This window comes from Otolemur garnettii, unplaced genomic scaffold (assembly GCF_000181295.1).
Source record: "Otolemur garnettii isolate 467f Iridium unplaced genomic scaffold, OtoGar3 scaffold00197, whole genome shotgun sequence".
Taxonomy (NCBI): Eukaryota; Metazoa; Chordata; class Mammalia; order Primates; family Galagidae; genus Otolemur; species Otolemur garnettii.
The window spans coordinates 1527670-1547102 of record NW_003852592.1 but is presented as its reverse complement, the minus strand read 5'-3'; the positions used below and the strand labels follow the sequence as shown (position 1 = coordinate 1547102).

At 44.0% G+C, this 19433-nt stretch overlaps 1 pseudogene; it reads left to right on the top strand.

Annotated features, from left to right (window-relative positions):
- The first annotated feature begins 12935 nt into the window (after positions 1-12935).
- Positions 12936-13046, top strand: LOC111721887 (annotated as a pseudogene).
- Positions 13047-19433: the final 6387 nt, after the last annotated feature.

Below are 19433 nucleotides of genomic sequence, written 5' to 3'. Positions count from 1 at the left end.
CCGGCACTTTGCCAATCTCGTCATTTTAGAAGCAAATTGGCTTAAGTAATCACCTAAAACATCCTCTTCCAAGGGACGTTTTTTTTTTCCACATAAGAAACAATATCTGTCATTTCCAACTGTGAGAGACAGACAAAGTATTTCCCCTACTAAGTGACACAGGAGGTGTTTTTGAAGCCTTTGCAGGACTTCCGCTTAAATAAAGCATTTTTCAAATAAAAATTCAATGCACGTTGACAGAAGCTTCGTGTTGTCAAATATTCAATTTAAAATCTCTCTGTTATTTACATTCTCCATCCCAACAACCATTATTAACAGGACAGTTTTCCCTGCGGGGAGCATTGTCTGACTGGGGCTGGTGATGTTAGCCCAGCAATTCTCTTCTCTTACCCACTAAGCCGTGCTCTAAAGACCTGTGCTCACCCAGAGGCGAGTGGGTGTTCCTCTCAGCAGCAGACAGCTGGCTGCCTGTCTCTCAACAGTGAGTCAGATTCCAATGGGATCAATCAGAGAGCGTGATCGGAGGGAACCTGGGAGCCGCCCCAGGGGCCCTGGGCCCGAGGATGAAGAAGGCTCCATCCCCCTTGCTCTGTTCCCCAAAGCAACTTCTGACATGTACCCACTTACAACACATCTGTGGGGGTTGTTTAAAAATGTTTTTATTTCATTTTTAATCAACACATAATAATTATACATATTTATAGGAAACAGTGTGCTATTCTGATACATGTATATATTATGTAAAAGTCAAATCAGGGTTTTTTTTTTTTTTGCATGTCCATCACCTCGAACATTTATCATTTCTTTATGGTGTGCACATAAAACCCTCTCTTCTAGATCTTTGAAATACATACTGTTGTTAAGTACAGCCACCGCACGGCGCAGCAGAACACCAGGACTTACTCCTCCCGCCCGCTGCAGGTCTCGCATCCATCAGCCAGGCTCTAACTCCTCCTCTCTGGCCTCTGGTAACCAGCGTCCTCCTCCCTCTCTGCATTCCCCGTGAGTGACATCATACTGCATCTCTGTACCTGGCTTGTTATTGAACATAAGGTCCTCCCGGTTCATCCATGTTATTGCAAAAGATAGAATTTCATTCTTTATTGTGTCTGAATAGTATTCCACTGTGGACATATATAAACATACCCCAGAGAGACTGCGGGTTCAGTTCCAGACCCTCGCAGTGAAATGAATATTGCAGTGAAGCCAATCTCATTTTTTGATTTCCTGGTGCATATACAAGTTATGTCCACACTGTGCTGTAGTCTGTTACGTGTGCAGTATTATTACATCTACAAAATGTATAGCCTTTACTTTAAAAAATACTTTTCTTTTGGTAGTTTTTGGCTGGGGCTGGGTTTGAACCCACCACCTCTGGCATGTGGGGCCGGGGCCCTATTCCTTTGAGCCACAGGTGCTGCCCCTAAAAAATCTTATTGCTAAAATATGCTAACAGGAGGACACCAAGTGAGCAGAGGCTGTTGGAGAAATGGTGCTGCAGACATGCTTGATGCCAGGTCAGCACAGCAAAACAGAGCATGTGTGTGTGTGCCACATTCTGTGTCTGCTGGTCCACGGAGGGACACACAGGCTGGTTCCATGTCTTGGCTGTTGTGAGGGAAGCTGCCGTGGACGTGGGGGTACAGCTATCTCATCAACACACGGGTTCCACTGCCTTCGGATGTATGCCCAGCAGTCCAACTGCTGCTTGGTATGTCTATTTTAATTTTTGAGAAACCTCCACACCACACTCCACGTGGCGGAGTGTGACTAATTTACATTCCCATCAACAGGGTATAAGTTCTCCCTTACCCACATCCTCACTACCATTTACTTTTCGACTTTTTGAGCTGATCTCATGGAGGTTTTGATTTGCTTTAACCTGGCAATTAGTGATGGAGAACATTCTTCACATGCCCGTCGGTATCTGAATGTTCTTTTGACAAATGTCTATACAGGTATTTTGCCCATTTTTTGATCAGATAATTTGGAATTTTCCTACTGAGTTACTTATATATTCTGGATATTTACCCCTAGAAAAATATGCCAGATGTGTAGTTTGCAGAAACTTTCCCTATTCTGTGCATCCAATTTTCAGATGTAATAGTTGATTGTTTTCTTGGCTCTATGAGAGCTTTTTAATTTGATGTACTTCCACATATCTAGTTTCACCTTCCTACATACACTTCTGGAATCACATCCCAAAATTCCTTGCCTAGACCAAGGCCATAGAGCATTTCCCCTCTCTTTTCTTCCAGTAGTTTTAACGTTTTATCTTACATTTAAGTCCTTAATCCATTTGAGTTGAAATGGGTTGAAAATCAGTCAGTTGCAGGGACATGAATTTATTTCTGGTTTCTACATTTTGTTCCACTGGTGTGTCTGTTTTCATACCAGTACCATGCTGTTTTGGCTACTATAGCTTTGTACTTTACTTTTAAGTCAGATAGTGTGATACTTCCAGCTTTATTCTTTTTGCTTGAAATTATTTTGGGTATGTAGGGTCCTTTGTGGTCCCACACAAATGTTATAACCATTTCTTCTATTTTTGTCAGTATTTTGATAGGGATTGCATTGAATCTGTAGATCACTTAGGATAGTGTAGAAATGTTAACAAAATTAATTCTTTCAATTCACGAGCATGGATTATCTTTCCATTAATTTTTCTCTTTTTCCATTTCTTTTATCAAAGTTTTATCATTTTCAACATAGAAATCTTTCACCTCCTTGGTTAAATTTATTCTTCAGTATTTTATTTTTTGTAGCTATCATACATGGGATAGTTTTCCAGATTTCTTTCTTAGATAGTTCACTGTTAGCGTATAGACATGCTACCAATGTTTGATTTTATATCCTACAACTTTCCTGAGTTTATCCATCAGTTACAACGGTCTTTCACTGGAGTCTTTAGAGTTTCCCCTATGTAAGATTATGTCACCTACAAACAGGGACAATTTAAGTTTCTTTCTTTCCAACTTGGATGCCCTTTATTTCTTTCTCTTGCCTAATTGCTCTGGCTGGGACGTCCAGTGCTATGTTAATAAGAGTGATGAGAGGGGGGCATCCTTGCCTCATTCCAGATTCTATGGGAAGAACTTTCCACTTTTCTGCATTCAGTATGATATCAGCTATGAGTTGAAGTACATTCCTTCTAAACCTAATGTGGTGAGAGTTTTTCTAAACATAATTGACACATAATAATGGCACGTACTTACAGGGTACAGGAGGATGTCAAATCAGTGTAAGTAGCACGTCCAAAACCTCAAACATTTATCATTTCTTTGTGGTAAACACATTCAAAATCCTTGCTTCTGTTTCATCCGTACTTTATTGATAACTCTATTCACCCTCCTGTGTAATGAGACATCAAAACTACACATCTGTGCTTTTGACAACACAGTCTGACTGTCACTGAGGCTGGGATGAGACCTTTCCTTCTGCTGCTTTGACTGGATTTGGATTCAATGATCTTCCTTTAATTGATTTAATTACTGAAATTGTTTGTCATAGTTGGCTCTAAAATTCAGGTGACTTTGTCACACTGTAAGCTGGAACTGGGGATATACGTGTACTGGGTAATGGCACATTCAGGAAGATGAAAAAGGGTCAGACAGTGTCTGTACAAGAGTCACGTGGAGGTGGCACCAGAAAGCCGTCCAGTTAGCGCTAAGGGCTCAGGGTAAAGTGCCAGAAACTCTCTGGACAATTCTTGGAGTTTATGATAGTGTAATATTCTGGGCAACATCACTGCAAACTTCATGTGATGGTGCAGGTGGCATCCATTTATCTGCCTGTCATCTGGTCATATTCGTTTTTCCAAGTTGCTTTAATTCACATTCCTAAATACTAAAATAATCTTAAAGCAGGAGGTACTTCTTCAGTACAGTGTATGACAAGTAAAAATGAACCATTTCTTCAATATCCATTGATTTCAAATGCTGTTCAGTAACTGAGACCACGGAAGCCGTCCTGCCATTGTTTTACTGGAGAAAGCTGGGGCCAGGGAAAGGAAGGTGACTTGTGCGGGGCTAAAACCCCCGCCTCCTAAATTTCAATGCCCCTTCTCCTACTGCACCTTAGTGCCCCTAATTCATAGGCAGAGTTTCAAATTGCATTCATGAGTATCTCTGCGAGTAATTTCTTTAATCTCTCCAGACACGTCACCCAGTGAAACTGAATTTTATTTTTGAATGTGTGTCGTATAAACTCATGCCTCCTTTATTTTCCTCCACCTGTTGGACTAACAAGGTCTCTTTTGCAGATGGTGAAATGACTCCTAGCAGGAGGGAGTTTGTAAGCTAAGAGCAGCTGCACAGGGGGCTGACCAGGTGAGCAGGGCTGGGCAGGAAGAGGCAGCAGGCCTCATCATGAAGACTGAGGGGGCTGGGTGAAATAACCAGACTTGAATTTAGAAAGTGGGCTCCAGGAAGGGGGCCCCAGGAGCAGGGTTCTAGCAAAGCTGGGACACACTGAGGGCTATGCAGGGAGTTCTTACCCAGCGGTCTAAAGGCCTCAAGCTCCCCAGGCCTAAGTACTCTCCCTGGGACCTCACTCATTGCCAAACAGGGTGCTCACCGGCTCACAAAGATCCCAGCGGGACTGGGCAGAATTCGGTACACAGGCTCTAACCCACAGAAATGCCCTGTCCACTTCAGTGACAAGGGTCCTGGCTACACACCAACCACATGCCTGCTTCTCTGGCATCGTGATGTGGAGAATTTGAATCACAGGGCAGATTTCTGAACAAAGACAGAAAATCCTAATCTGAGAAGCAAAGAAGAATGAGAACCCCAAGGGGCAGGCATAGGAAAGCCGAGTTCTTAGAGCTCACATCCCTCTGCAGCCCACTTTCTAGAAGGGGGGCTCGTGTGTGGCAAGCTGATTTACGTAGCGGGCTGGGCTCAGACTCCCCCAGTCTGTGACTCAGCACTGTCTGTCTGACATTTATTACCACTCAGATGGACTGGTGGTCATAAATCCTGCTTCATTTTTTGTTAAATGGCTCCAATCAGGAGACAAAGGAACAAAGAGGAATGACCCACAGTTGTGCCGCTCATCTGCATCTTTCCAGACAACAGGTGAAAATGTGGAAACGAGTGAACAGGTCGTGTTGTGATGGATTTGTGCTCGTCACGCGCACACCAGGGCTGTCCGGAAAGTACCCAGCCACGCCTGCCGCTTCTGAGAGTGCAAGGCTGGAGACTTTCCAGACAGCCCTCGTCCGTGCACACTGCTCGCCCACCCTGTGTGGGCACACGTGCTGGACTCCCAGGAGCCGCCTGTCTTATCCTCCTGTGCTAGAGCAGAACCCGTGACTAGTGCTCCCCACAGGCTGCTGGGAGACCCAGTACCGCAGTGGCCGTCCTCCAGACACATGTAAGAATGAGGTCCTTGTACTGCTTAAAGCCCAGCTGGCAGGCAGAGCTGCCAGGACAGATAGCAGGCTTGGGGGTGGGGTGTGGCCGGAGGAAGTGAGACCCACAGAGAGGCCTCCCAGGAATGCACACGAGGCTTCTGGGAGGCTGCTCCCCGCAGGAGTCATACCCAGCAGTGACTCTCTCCCAGTAAGGCTCCATTTCATCACGTTTCTAAAAACTAGAATGATCAACGTGGGGGAGATGGATCAGATGATCTCTCCAGGTCCTTGATGCAAGGTTCTGTATTACACAGAATGAAGACTATCTAGTTGCATGTTAGACTAGCTAGTTGGAAGATTAGCTAGTTGAAGCATAAAGAGGAAGGGCGGAAATGCACATAGTAGGTTTGTTTCATCTTTGCAGCTCTATAAGAAAAAACCTCTTATCATTTCCACTTTGAACTCTGAGCTTAAGAAAGTTAACTGAAGCTCAGAAATTGCCCAAGATCCCAAAGTAACTAACCAGCTGAACCACATTCCCAGTCCAGGCCTTTATGTCTCCTAGATCACTTCCCCAGTGGTGGCACGCACTTGGTCTAAAACTTTGTATTAAATAAATAAGTAATGAATTATACCCGGGTATATGCATATGCATCCACGTAACATATACAACACCTTTACTACTTCTTAGGAACTGACGGTAGAGTTTGCAAAAAGGAAAATAGGTTTTGATTTCTGTTTTTCTCTTTAGGAGTACCCATCTGTATCCTCAAAGGAACCTGGGTTGAATAAGATCATTTCAAAATAGAAATAGGTTGTTCTCTTCAAATTCCAGCAATACGTCAGGTGATATCAGACATTTCCTACAAGAACTGTTTTCTTTTTGCATTTAACATCTATAGAGAAGAGGCATTGAAGTCCCTAAGACACGAGTCGTCACATAAAGACGGGTAAGGATTGAGTCTACCAAGTGCTCCCCATGAATCAGGGAAGAGGAAGAGGTTTTGAGTGACTGGAAAGAGAAAACAAACGACTCAAGTACAGTATTTAGTTCTCTTTCGAATCAGCACTGACAGGGAAGGAAGTCACCAGGTGGAACGTGGCAGGGGAAGCGTGAACAGGGCACTCGATGCGCTCACGTCACAATTAAACTCTATACCGGAAGGGTACCAAGAGACGGGGATGACAGAGGCAGTGCCTGGGTTACAAAGGAGAGAGGTTCTGTTGTTTTGTTCTTAAGTAGAATTTGTATTGAGTTGGAACAGCTGCATCTGTTACATGGAATAGTCCCATTCATAAATGTGAGTCGGATGTTTGTAACTCAGGAACTGATATAAAGAGGTGGGAGATGGGCCTGTCACTGGCCTTACCTTAAGTGATAAAAAAGGAGTTCATGAAGAAAGATTTTTAAATGTTAAAAGTGGAAACTTGTTGGCCTTAAAAAGAATGTGTCTTCAAAGTGGGAAATAGTCTCCATATGTGGATTGCTGATCCTTTTTTTTTTTTTGGCAATTTTTGGCTGAGGCTGGGTTTGAACCCACCACCTTTGGCATATGGGGTGGGCGCCCTACTCCTTTGAGCCACAGGCGCTGCCCAGTTACTGATCCATTTTTAAATGGCAGTGTGATCTACTCAAAGAAAAGAGCTATGGAGGAAACAACAGAAGAACAAGACACCCTAAGTTCTGCCAGGGTGGTCCTGAGAGCCAAACTACAAGAACGCCACAGAGCAGCTCTAACAAGTTACAAGAACAAATTAGCGGGGAGGGAAACTCAAGGCATTTACTGAGGAGGCCCAGGGTGCAGAGTCAGCTGCTCCGGTTCTCTCTGGGATGACAGGTGCTATAACCCTCTTCCTCGCACAGTACCTACCCTCCAGTCCACTATTGTGAAGCTTAGCCAGAGAGATTACATTTTTGAAAAATAGGAAAGTATTCCTACTACCTTATTTATACATAAGTAGGATTAATAATTTCCTTGGAGCTGTAGCAGGGAAGTTAATTATGTCCTCCCGTTACAAGCTTCTCCCATATCAGCTGACATGTCAGAATGATGAGCTGGAGGTTGACTCTACATGAGGGCCCTTTGTACTCTTAACAATAAAATCTTTAGCACTAATGTTATGCACCCTGATTAGCACCCCCCTAACAAGACAATTTCAAAAAAATATAAGAATATACAATTTTTAAAAAATTGATCTCGAAGTACAACTTTTGGCCACTGACATGGGGGCCACAGAGAAGCTCCATACTGCTACTTTCAGGAAGTCTCATAATCAGACATTTAATTATTTAAAGAGCAGCAATTCCAGCGGAAAATGTGCCAAAAATTGTCCAAAGAAAGTTGCAAGCAAGGATACAAGAGGGGAATCCACTATTGTGTGTAGCGGTATCTCATTTTTCTTTAATTAAAAAAATTAAAACTTACTACCAAATGGGCGACATGGTACATTACCTCAGCTCTCCGAAGTTGAACCAGCCCTAGCCGTCCCCGGTCCTAACAACCACCTTCAGAATGAGGGCACTCTGGCCTGCACTTCAACAATCACAGTTGACCTAAGTTTGGCATTTGACATCAGTTCAACCAGCGTTCCTCAGAAGCCATGTAACCTGCTTATTGTGGCAAAAGGTGGAGGCAGGCAGGTAAAATTGGATTCTTTTTCCTACACTCATATAATCTGCAGATTATAGAATGTGGTTTTTAAAGGTCAGAATGAATTGCTAATTAAGTTGAGGCATTTGAAATTAGCAAATAAAACTGCTACTCAGAATAGTGACTAAGGAGTAATTAATCATATGGAGGAAAAAAGTGGCAGGATGTGCAGCCAGCAGGAGGATTATTTCTTAACTACTTACCCTGGAGCCTTCTGTTGATGTTACTAAGAAACCGTTAGCTATTAATTCTATTCCTTTTTCTTTAGGCTATATGCTTAAGAAAATAAAACACCCAGTCCAAGGGCTTTCTATGAAGATGCAAATCAGCTCACCTGGACACGTTCTCTGGTAGGTCTGTAGATTCCCACGTCTTCCCTTTGTCTTGTACTTAAACATAATGAGGGAAGAAAACGTTACATTATCATAGTCATAACCTTAAATCCACTACATATATTTTTAATATAAATCTCCAACAAACTTGGGCATCTTAACTATTGTAGTGCAAAAGTACCCCATATACTCCATAAGCCAATAGTCACGCCTCCTTTTGAGATGCCTGTTTAAAAATATTTTGGTTTTGGGTGGTGCCTGTGGCTCAGAGGAGTAAGGCACCAGCCCCATATACCAGAGGTGGTGGGTTCAAACCCAGCCCTGGCCAAAAACTGCAAAAAAAAAAAAATTGATTTTGCCTCTACGTGTGTTTGTTTTCCAAGGTTTGATATTTGCTAGTGGTGGGTCAGGTGCCCTCGGTCCTTGCTGGGACTCTCAGGGTTTCATTGCCCCTCAAGGTTTACACATTTTAAATTTAAGTCAAATTGATAAACACGAGTGTTACAACGGAATATCCAGACAGTTGATTTGACATGCGTATCTTAATCTAGAACACAAATCAAGGCAGCGTTTACACAGAGTTGTGTATTTTTAAGCACTTTATTAATTAGCTAATCCACACCATAAACCTATGAGGTAGTTTAGCATGCCTTTAGTATTAATAAATTAGGTAAAAACCAGAAAAAGAAAAAAAAAATCTGCCTCCACAATATGTTGATTAGACTCCTCTCATTCTGGTCACACACACACATCAAAAAAAAAAAAAAAAAAAATTAAAAAATCAATTCCTTACACAAGTTGACCAAATGAACAATGAGTATTTATTGAGCCTGGATGAAATGTCAATAGGGTGGTTATTTTGTTACCTGGCAGTTTAGAAAGATGACTTTCCAAGTTCTAATATTCTGTGTTCACACTGACCTGTCAGAAACGCCTCACTCAAATGATCAGTTTTGGAAGAGGTGTGAACCCCCTAAGCCACCCCCTCACCCAAGGCTTAAATGTCCCTAATGGGAGTTTTAGCATTTTTCATCTATCTCTTGTTTATCACCTTTTGGTCTGGTTGCCCGAACCATCTCACCTTGGTGGAAAGGTGTGAGAGTCTTGCAGTTCCAATTTGTTTATGTCATCTGGGAGGCAAATGAAAAACATACGATTGGTCTTTGTAATCTGCAATTGGCAATGAGAGTTTTATTAGTACTTTTATCAGCAAAAGGAATCGCTGTGTCCTCTCTACTTAGCAGATTGCTTTACGACTTTGTTTCTTGGTTTGCTGGGCTGTGGGGACTGTGTGTAATGAACGCTTATTATTCTGGGTTTCATGGGCGTCAGCCTGTAGCTCACCTCTGCCCTGAAGAGGAAAAACTCGCAGAAGTCACTAAACAGCAGGCCAGGACTGCAGGGAAGTGCCTTCTCTTTGAGATGACAGAACCATAGCAAACAAAATAAAGAACAACAAACAAACAGCTAGTTCCCAAGGAGGGATGTTTCCACCAAGAATTCCCAAAATATAAACCAACTTCATGGTCCCTTCCCGCATAAAGGTGAAAATACCATCGCCAGGGTCTTTGGTAATTACAACGTCCCTTATCTGCGTGGGCAAAAATGAAGACCTTTGAAAACAACAAACACAGGCCTCTGGCGGGGTTTATTCTCCCTTGACAGGCTGCCAAGGAGCGATGGTTTTTAGATGAGGAATTCTGAAATAATCTGGTTATTATAGTCAGAAGCTTATCTACAAAAAGTTTCGCACATCTTTTCTGTTAAGCAAAATAAATCTACATTCACAGGCTTTTCTGCACTAAGTTATTACAAACACACACATAAACACAACATGTAGGCGCGAACTCACCCAGTAAACACAAACAGAAACAAAGTTTTCGTTGCTGTGGTTTTTGTTTTTGTTTTTTACTTGAACAATGCTTATTTTACAGCAGAATTGACAAATAAAGCCTTATTTTACATTTGAAGAAAAGCCCTCAGGGGATGTTGTGTGCTTCCAACACAGCAAAGTCAGCGTCTTCCATCCAACCCCCTTTCTTCCTGTGGCTGGCTGGCTTCTCTCTGCAGGCACAGGAACTGGTGGGTCTGGTCCCTCCAGAAAGGGAATGGTGCCCGATTCCAAACACGGGAAACGGTCTCGGTAATAACAACCCTGGGCATTCTGTGTCATTCATTTATTGCTCACTGAATTGCACCTATCTCGGCTCTCTGGAAAATAGCATATCTCCAGAAAATCCTGACACTAGGACATTCACAATCTCTGGTCACAAGATACAAAGGGCAACCCCAGCCAGATCCCCACTGGTGCACTGACAGGATCTAAGAACAGAAGCTCCCAGCGTCCCACGTGGCAGCCAGGCTGCAAGGCGCCAAGTCCAGTCACCACGGGAAAGAATTCCACCTAGAGAGAGAGCTTAAGGGTCTGCTGCGGAGCCGGTGACCAGAGGAGAGCAAAGCGCGTCTCACCTGGCCTGCAGTCCTGGGGGTTCTTTCCAAAGTGACTGAATCCTGGTTCAGCCACATGACTTCAGAGAGAAAGGGAAGATCCCAGGGACCTCGCCCCACCCAGGGCTGCCACTTCTTCAGAACTGAACTCACTTTTTTCCAAATCCTTGGTACCCCAAATGCAATTCAGGCCAACTTTGTAACAAAATATTCATTTATTACCATCTCTTCTGGGGTTTATCATTCTTCTTTTGGATGCTTTTGGGAGAACATTTCACCAAGGTCAACGGCTGGGAAGACATTTTTGCCTAAGAGGATTATCATGCAGGCAAACGAATTCTTTTCCTAAGCTATTGTTTGGCAGCTTGCAAAGAAGACTTGGCTTCACCTAAACCATTCTTTGAATGATCAGGAGAAAAGTATGAGAATTCTTCCTTTACTTGCCCTTCTCACTTTCTTTGTCCAGATGGCAAACACATGGCACACGAGCTTGAAGGTGTGCGGAGGGGACTGGTATTGTCCGTAATACACTGTCCTCCAACGGTGGCCTCCTCGGGGTCCCTGCCTGTCACCTTCAATCATGTTCAACATGATGGTCAAAGAATGTTCATTTCTGGATAGAGGTGGTTTTACGTCACAGTCATCGAGGATTTTAACAGAATAATTATACTCTGAGGAAACTGAGAATAAATTGGAAATTTAAGTGTCTCTACTGTCTTGAAGTTTGAATAACGCTCCAACCATTTGCTACAGGATTACAATTTAGAGCAAGTGTTAAACATGTTATCAGGAAAGAAAAAAAATCCATCCTAATATCATGACTTACCAAAAAATAAAAAAATAATAAAAAAATAAAAGAAAGAGAAAGAAAGAAACCTCATTTGTTGTCCAAAGTCAAGACCAGTCCTCTGTTGATCTGTGAATCCTCATAAGAAATGTTCATTGTTCAAGAAAGATCCTCCTCTGGTAGGTGGTAAGCAAATTCTCCCAGGCAGAGAAATGCTGATATTTTTTCTTATCTCTTGATCGATGTTCTCACTACTTATTCTTCAGGCTATAAGACAGAAGGGAACACAGTCTTAACTTCTTTCATAATTACACATTCCAACGCCTTTCCCTCTGTCTCTTCTCCCCGTATTGTTTTAACCATCAAATTCAAATTCATTTATGAATTTATACGGTGACTCTTTTAGGTTCCAAACAACCTGTGTACATGACTCATTTGCCAATGCCATCTCCACGTACATAGAAGCAAACTTACTCCCCCACACTGCCAATCCAGACACTAAATTCATTTTAAATAGTCTTAAAATAAAAACAATAGATTTTTTTTTATGTTGTGATGCATATGCCCATGTCTACATCTTCAGGTGTAACCGCACGCGAAGCACCTTCTTGTGAGTGAAAAACAGCCTTACGGCATTGATTCAAAACAATCCAAACCTCATTCTCTGCTCATTTGGAATTTTCTCTATTAGAGAATAGGAAAATGGTTTTTTCTGGATTTATTCTCAAAAAGTATTGATTCGGTTCAAATCGGTAACTATTTTTTAAAGGATTTGTAGTGTAGTTTTTTTTGCTTTATTCTAAGAAGATTAACTACCATTTATTACATGCCCACTATGTGCCAAGAATGTTACGTTTAATTTACATTGCAATTTAATCCCTAGTCCACTGTAAGTATGTGTACCACTTCTCTACCCATTTTAAAGACTAGAACACTGAGGCCTACTTAGCTGGGCTAAATTAATGGTACAAGACCATTAAGGGGTAGAAGTTGAACCCTAGGGAAGGTCAAAATCAGAGGCAGAAGAGCCTGTTGCCACCAGGTGCAGGGATTTCTGTCACGCTACTGAAGATGCCTCTGGGTGAAGTGAGCCTACCGGCCCAGTATCTCTTAGTTGACTGTTAATATTTTAGACAGGAGGGTGGTGAAAGGGCTGAGCAGGTTAGAATCCTCACATAGGTCTTCCTTCATTGCTAAGATCCCAATGTCTCACTGGCGATCCAGTAAATGAAGATTTAAAAGCCACAAAGGAAAACTCTATCACTCACCTAGAAACAAACAGCATTATCTTGAAATTTCACTTCCCAAGGAAAGTGCTATCATAGAATATTCTTAGGATCTGAATACAACTTAGAATGTGAGGGGTGTGCTCCGAGCAGGGGGCCTGTTTATAACACACCGGGCAGGAATCTGGGGTCATTGTGGTGAGCGGCACAGAACTTGTGGCCTCCCCAGAGGAATTCCCTCCATGAGAAGAAGAAAAAAACCATGAAATGTTATGTGGTGGGTATATGGCTGATCACCATATAATTCTTTCAACTGTACCGTATGTTTAAAAAATTGCCTAATAAAATATTGGAAAATTAACAACAACAGAAAGAATTTGAATGCTGTTGGTATAACGCAGACCAAAAGGAAATGGAGACTATATGTGTTTTTGTTTTTTGTTTTGGGTAAAAATATCTTTGAAATTTTGCCTTTGAATGACCCTGGTAACCACAGCCACCACTTTTTAATAGTTGATATTAAAAGAGAAATCCTGTTTTAGTGTCTCATATTCAGTTTCGGCTGTGATCCGGCCATGACCCAAGGAAACCTCTATTTGCCACTGTCTTCATGGAATAATGTGGAAATAAAAAAACACTGGAAGTTCCTGCGGAGTAAATGAGTTTAATTTTTAAAGTGCTTTTCCAATTCAGACAAGCTGGGAGCGCAGTAGCATGTCATGGAATAGTAAGAACGCCAAACACACCCAGAGCTGAGCAGTCGTGGCTACATCCATCACGATTACATCATTCGAAGAAACCAAACGGGAGTTTTGGGTTTTCTTTAACTTATAGCAAAAGTGGTGTATTAAGAACTTAATCCCATAATGAGGATTAAGTTAGCATAATTATTCACATCCTTTCTCAACACATAACAGTAATGACAAATTAAACTGTCTCTCAATTCCATACAGTTTTTATAATTATTCATCTGTTACTGCGAGTATTGCCAGGAAGCCTCTTTCGTATTTTAGTTAGCATCCCGTTGATACAAAAGAACGTGGAAAATTTTACTGCTATTAATAAATAGGCAGCCGTCCAATCCAAGAAGAAAATGCTTTTTCATCTGAGAGATAAGCTGCATAATTCATGTATTTTCAGAAATTTCTTTAAATAGAAAATTGAAGAAAGGCACAGGGGAAAGAATTCATTACATAGTTTCCATTTGTGGTGAGGGCCAGTCTTTGTCTCAGCCAGTCTGAAATTTGATTTGCTTTGAAGAGACAATTTCGATTGTACCTTCTCTATACAGTCACACCCGTAGAGTTCACCTTGCTTTTGACGTAAACAGGATGGCACTGCGCGGCGTGGCCTCTGCTTCACAGTTGTACCTTTCTAAAAAGAGTGCAATGGCGTGTCATGGGGACTTGGGGTCTTGGAATGCAGTTAGAATCACGTTAGGCCAGGCGCCGTGGCTCACACCTATAATCCCAGCACTCTGGGAGGCCAAAGTGGGTGGATTGCTTGAGTTCAGGAGATCGAGACCAGCCTGAGCAAGAGTAAGACCCCATCTCTACTAAAAATAGAGAAAAAAAAACTAGCTGGGCATTGTGCCGGGCACCTGTAGTCCCCGACTACTCGGGAGGCTGAGGCAAAATGATTGTTCAAGCCCAAGAGTTTGAGGTTGCTGTGAGCTATGATGACGCCGCAGCACTTACTGAGGGTGACAGAGTAAGACTCTGTCTCAGAAAAAGAAAATATTTAAACAGTGTGAAATGAGTACTTGCACTTTTCAAAAAGAGACGTGTTCATGTTGGGGAACTGTGGTGCTCCACATGACCTCTGTGACCTCCAGCCCCTGTTGGAGGTCCTGCCACACGGTGGTGATGGCCTCCTGGGATAAGCCAGATGAGAATTATATCTGCAGGACCAATTATGTACAAAAACCTTCGGCTTTTGTGGACTATGCTCCCTGAAGTTCCAGAAGAAAGATGTGTTCTGATCTGGGTAAGAGACATAAGTCTTGATGTAGACCAGCAAGGACCATTGGAAATGGCCTCACCTTTGAAAACGGCCAGGAATGTCGGAAATCTTCCTGAGGCATGAACCAGGGGAGGAAGAGTGTGTAGAGAAAGTGGTTTGAGCACCCCATACTGAATTTAAACTGTTCAATAAACCAGACTGAAAACAAAGCAGAACACCCTCGGCCATGGTAAAGCCTGGTTTCTGATACCAGGCAGCAAATTTACAAGAACAGGAAAACTACAGTCGTGAGCCATGGTTTATACAAAACAATGTGGCCAGAATTGGTTAGATGAGGAGAGTCATATTCTAGGCAATTTCCATGAACACGCTGCCAAACAGCTGTGACTTTGACCTTGGTCAGCCTATTGCCTGAGAAGTGAATGCCATCCAGAGACTTAATACCTTGGCAAATAAGTACTAAAGACAAAAAAAATGCAGGTTTTCCCAGGCCAGTTTCTTGTTCTCCCTCAACCCACAGTCACTCAGTCACTTGGCTGCTCCTCTACTCTTCAGTATGGCCTTTCCTCCGTCTCTCCTGCCCGGGCCTTCTCCTCCAGTCCCGTCTTTTTCTAGTTACCCCTCGGGATGATGCTGAGCTCGGGGGATCTCAGAGCGTCGTCCATGGTGTTATCTCCGTAGGACACACAAATCTTCAATACAGTTGTCTACACAAATAAAACACTTGCAAAGTGTAAATGTTTAGTGAAGTCCAATTGATATAGGATGGGTAGAAGCAGCACTCAATTTTCTAGGGGAAGAAAGATGCTAAGAGACTGTAAGATGTTAGGACTCAAAAGTACAGGCAGGGCTGGGTCCTACCAGGTTACAGACTTTGCTGGGGAGCCCTCAGCCAATTCAAGAGGACTGAAGTGGCATCTCTCACAGCTGATGAGCACACAAAGACTAGTTCACTCCCATTCAACTTTGTCAGTAACCACATGTAATGGAAGGATGACTTGCTTCAGTGCCAGGGAAGCCCAGGTTGCAGGTCACATAACCTGAGCGTGCTCAGATGACTCAAGCAGCCCTGTGTGATCCTGGAGCCAGAGGAAAACTCAACCACAGGTGGGAGCTAAGACAGGAGGGCTGCCCTGTCTTGTTGCTGTAGGGCCTTAGGAGCCCTGGCCTCTCTGCACAAGCATACCATCAGCTCAAGCCTTGCTTCACTTTCCTATATCTCCCACTGTTACTCTCTGCAGATAAAACTTGCCCACGACCTGAGGTCAAGGAGACAGATGGAGCACTGCCTCCCATTTCCTGGCCAGTAGACCCAAAATAAAGCTATTGGCCTCTAACGGTGTGCCCACTGCTTGGTAACAAACACAAGATGAATTTACCCAAATCTTTCTTGGAAAAACAAACCCCATATATTTTTAACTCATGGAATAAAGTAATAATTTAAGAAAATTTAGAGCAAAGACAGTTATCGCAAACATTCAAGAAAATGTGAACCCTCAAAAGCAAAGTATTTTTTAAATGAATGCAGCCCTCTCTCTTCCTAATACACATACTCCAGCAAAAATTGACAAGAATGTTGTGTAATTAACTTACCAAGACACCTACGAAAACAAATCCCTGCTTCCATAGACAGAAATTGCATTGTTTACGTGCGAATGAACACTTCTGATGTGCTTCCGAGCAGTTTACTCCCTCAAGAAGGCAAATATTCTCTTTGTAATCTTGTTTACACTATTCATTTGTTTTGCAAAATATTTTTCATAAAAATCACAAAATAATGAAATGTTAGAGCCAGAGGGGATCCCAGGGATCGTCTAGAGAAGTCCAACATCTTCCTGTTGCAGACGAGAAGCCTGACCAGGCTCCTGCCGCACTTGCGTTCTCAGCTCTCCCGAGGCCTGCGCCCCCCCACCCTGCACTGCACACTGCGTTCTCGGCTCTCCCGAGGCCTGCGCCCCCCCACCCTGCACTGCACACTGCGTTCTCAGCTCTCCCGAGGCCTGCGCCCCCCCACCCTGCACTGCACACTGCGTTCTCAGCTCTCCCGAGGCCTGCGCCCCCACACCCTGCACTGCACACTGCGTTCTGGGCTCTCCCGAGGCCTGCGCCCTCACTCCCCTCCCCAAGCCCTCAATTCAGAGACTGTATTCCTCCTACTTTGGGAATTTCAGCCCTGGTGGAGGTAGATGCAAATAGCCCAAGGAAGCTGCCAGGCGCTGGGTTTTGGGGCATTACCAGGTCCCACTGGCCACCTGTTCCCCCTTTTCCATTCACTTCTAGAACTGGAAGCCTGGCTGACCGTTTATGTCCAGCCCTCAGCTCCTGAACTTTTTCCCGCAGCCTTTCCCGACTCCTCCCTGCCTCCCAGGGGCTCATCCTAACCGCTGGCCTCTGTCCTCTCAGTAACCTTGCCACAGGACAGTCTTTTGCTTACTGTCTGGGGACTGTGTCTCTATTTTTGTATTTTCAATGCCTGGTACAAGGCCTGACACAGAGTCAAACCATAATCTTTCCCAAATGAATACATGAGGACAACTAGAAAAGGAGATGGGTCTTCTGTCTTATCTACGGTCCTATCCTGGGCACATCCATTCCCATCCTGCATTTTCAGATAAGAAAAACAATTAAGATTCAAATCACCTCCATCTCTATTCTTATCTCCTTCTGCTATTTGTTTTATGTATTCAAAGGGTTTGGGACTGAAGGTTAACAAACTTGACTTTAAATGCCCCACGCCAGCTGTTGCAACTTGGATGCTCATGTTGGAACTTCTCAAGCCTCAGTCTACCCGTCTATGCAACAAAGACAGCAGTGACACATCCCTCAGAGGAGTGTTATGAGGAGTAAGTGACATAATGTATCTTAATGTGCCCAGTAACCACTAACATGCAGAAAAGCTGTTCCTCATTTTTTTCCTTTTTGAGACAGAGTTTCACTTTTTTACCCTCGGTTGAGTGGTGTGCCGTCACAGCTCACAGCAACCTCAAACTTTCGGGCTCAAGTGAGCCTCTTGCCTCAGCCTCTCAAGTATCCCTCCTTAGTATCCCAGGGACTACAAGTGCCTGCCACAACGTCTCAGTATTTTTCAGAGACAGGGTCTCACTCTGGCTCAGGCTGGTCTCAGACTCCTGAGCTCAGGTGATCCGTCTGCCTGGCCTCCCAGAGTGCTGGGATTACAGGTGTGAGCCACTGCACCTGGATATGTATTTTTTTTTGAGACAGAGTCTCAAGCTGTCGCCCTTGGTAGAGTGCTGTGGCGTCACAGCTCACAGCACCTCAAACTCTCTTGTCTCAGCCTCCTAAGTAGCTGAGACTACAGGCGCCCACCACAATGCCTGGCTACTTTTTTTGTTGTAGTTGTCCTTGTTTGGTGGGCCTGGGCTGGATTTGAACCCACCACCTCCGGTGTATGTGGCTGGTGCCCTAGGCACTTGAGCTTCAGGGGCCAAGCTTTTTTTGAGAGTCTCACTCTGTTGTGTAGGGCTCAGTGCTGTGGAGTCATCACAGCTCATAGCAACCTCAGTCTCTTGAGCTCAAGTATCTATGAGCCCACATAGATGGAGAATGCTCCCTCCTCACAGAAGATGCCAGGGCAGTGCTAGTCATCAAACGTGTCTGAAATAAGACATGTTTTGAAATGTATAATGCAGCTCTTTTATTTTTTTTTTTTTGCAGTTTTTGGCCGGGGCTGGGTTTGAACCTGCCACCTCCAGCATATGGGGCTGGTGCCCTACTCCTTTGAGCCACAGGTGCTGCCCCTATTGCAGCTCTTTTTAAATTCGATAGCTATGTAAAATCCCCTCTTTTTCCCCCAAAATAGAAAATAAAATGAAGAAAAATGGGTGAATTTTATAGAAAGACTAATCCCTGTCACATTCAAATAATCTATGTCTCTCTCTCTCTCAAACATCTCAGCCCTCTGAGCTCAGGCAGCAGGTGAAGGGAAAGTCTGGCTCTGACGTCCCGTCTTCCCGTCCATCAGCTCACATGCACACCTCCTGGGGTCTTTAGACAACTGATTCCTAGTATTCTCAAGTGAGTGATTTGTAGAAGTGGAAAGTTGCTCCTCAGAGTTGGCTCCAGGCAGGGTGGGGGAGTGAGGGGACGGGTTGGTAGAAGTGTGTTTGGGGTGGGAAGGTTTGGAGGTCAGAGAGAGAGGAAGGACTGGGAGCTGAGTGGCAAAGACAGGCAGTAGTGAGGTGGTCAGTGTAGGGAGGGGCTCAGTGCAGGGAGGTGGTCAGCATAGGGGGGTGGTCAGTGTAGGGAGGCAGTCAGCATAGGGAGGTGGTCAGTGTAGGAGGGTGGTCAGTGTAGGGAGTGGTCAGTGTAGGGAGGCAGTCAACATAGGGAGGTGGTCAGTGTAGGGAGTGGTCAGTGTAGGGAGGCAGTCAACATAGGGAGGTGGTCAGTGTAGGAGGGTGGTCAGTGTAGGGAGGTGGTCAGTGTAGGGAGGTGGTCAGCATAGGGAGGTGGTCAGTGTAGGAGGGTGGTCAGTCTAGGGAGGTGGTCAGTGTAGGGAGGCAGTCAGCATAGGGAGGTGGTCAGTGTAGGAGGGTGGTCAGTCTAGGGAGGTGGTCAGTGTAGGGAGGCAGTTAGCATAGGGAGGTGGTCAGTGTAGGAGGGTGGTCAGTGTAGGGAGGTGGTCAGTGTAGGGGGTGGTCAGTGTAGGGG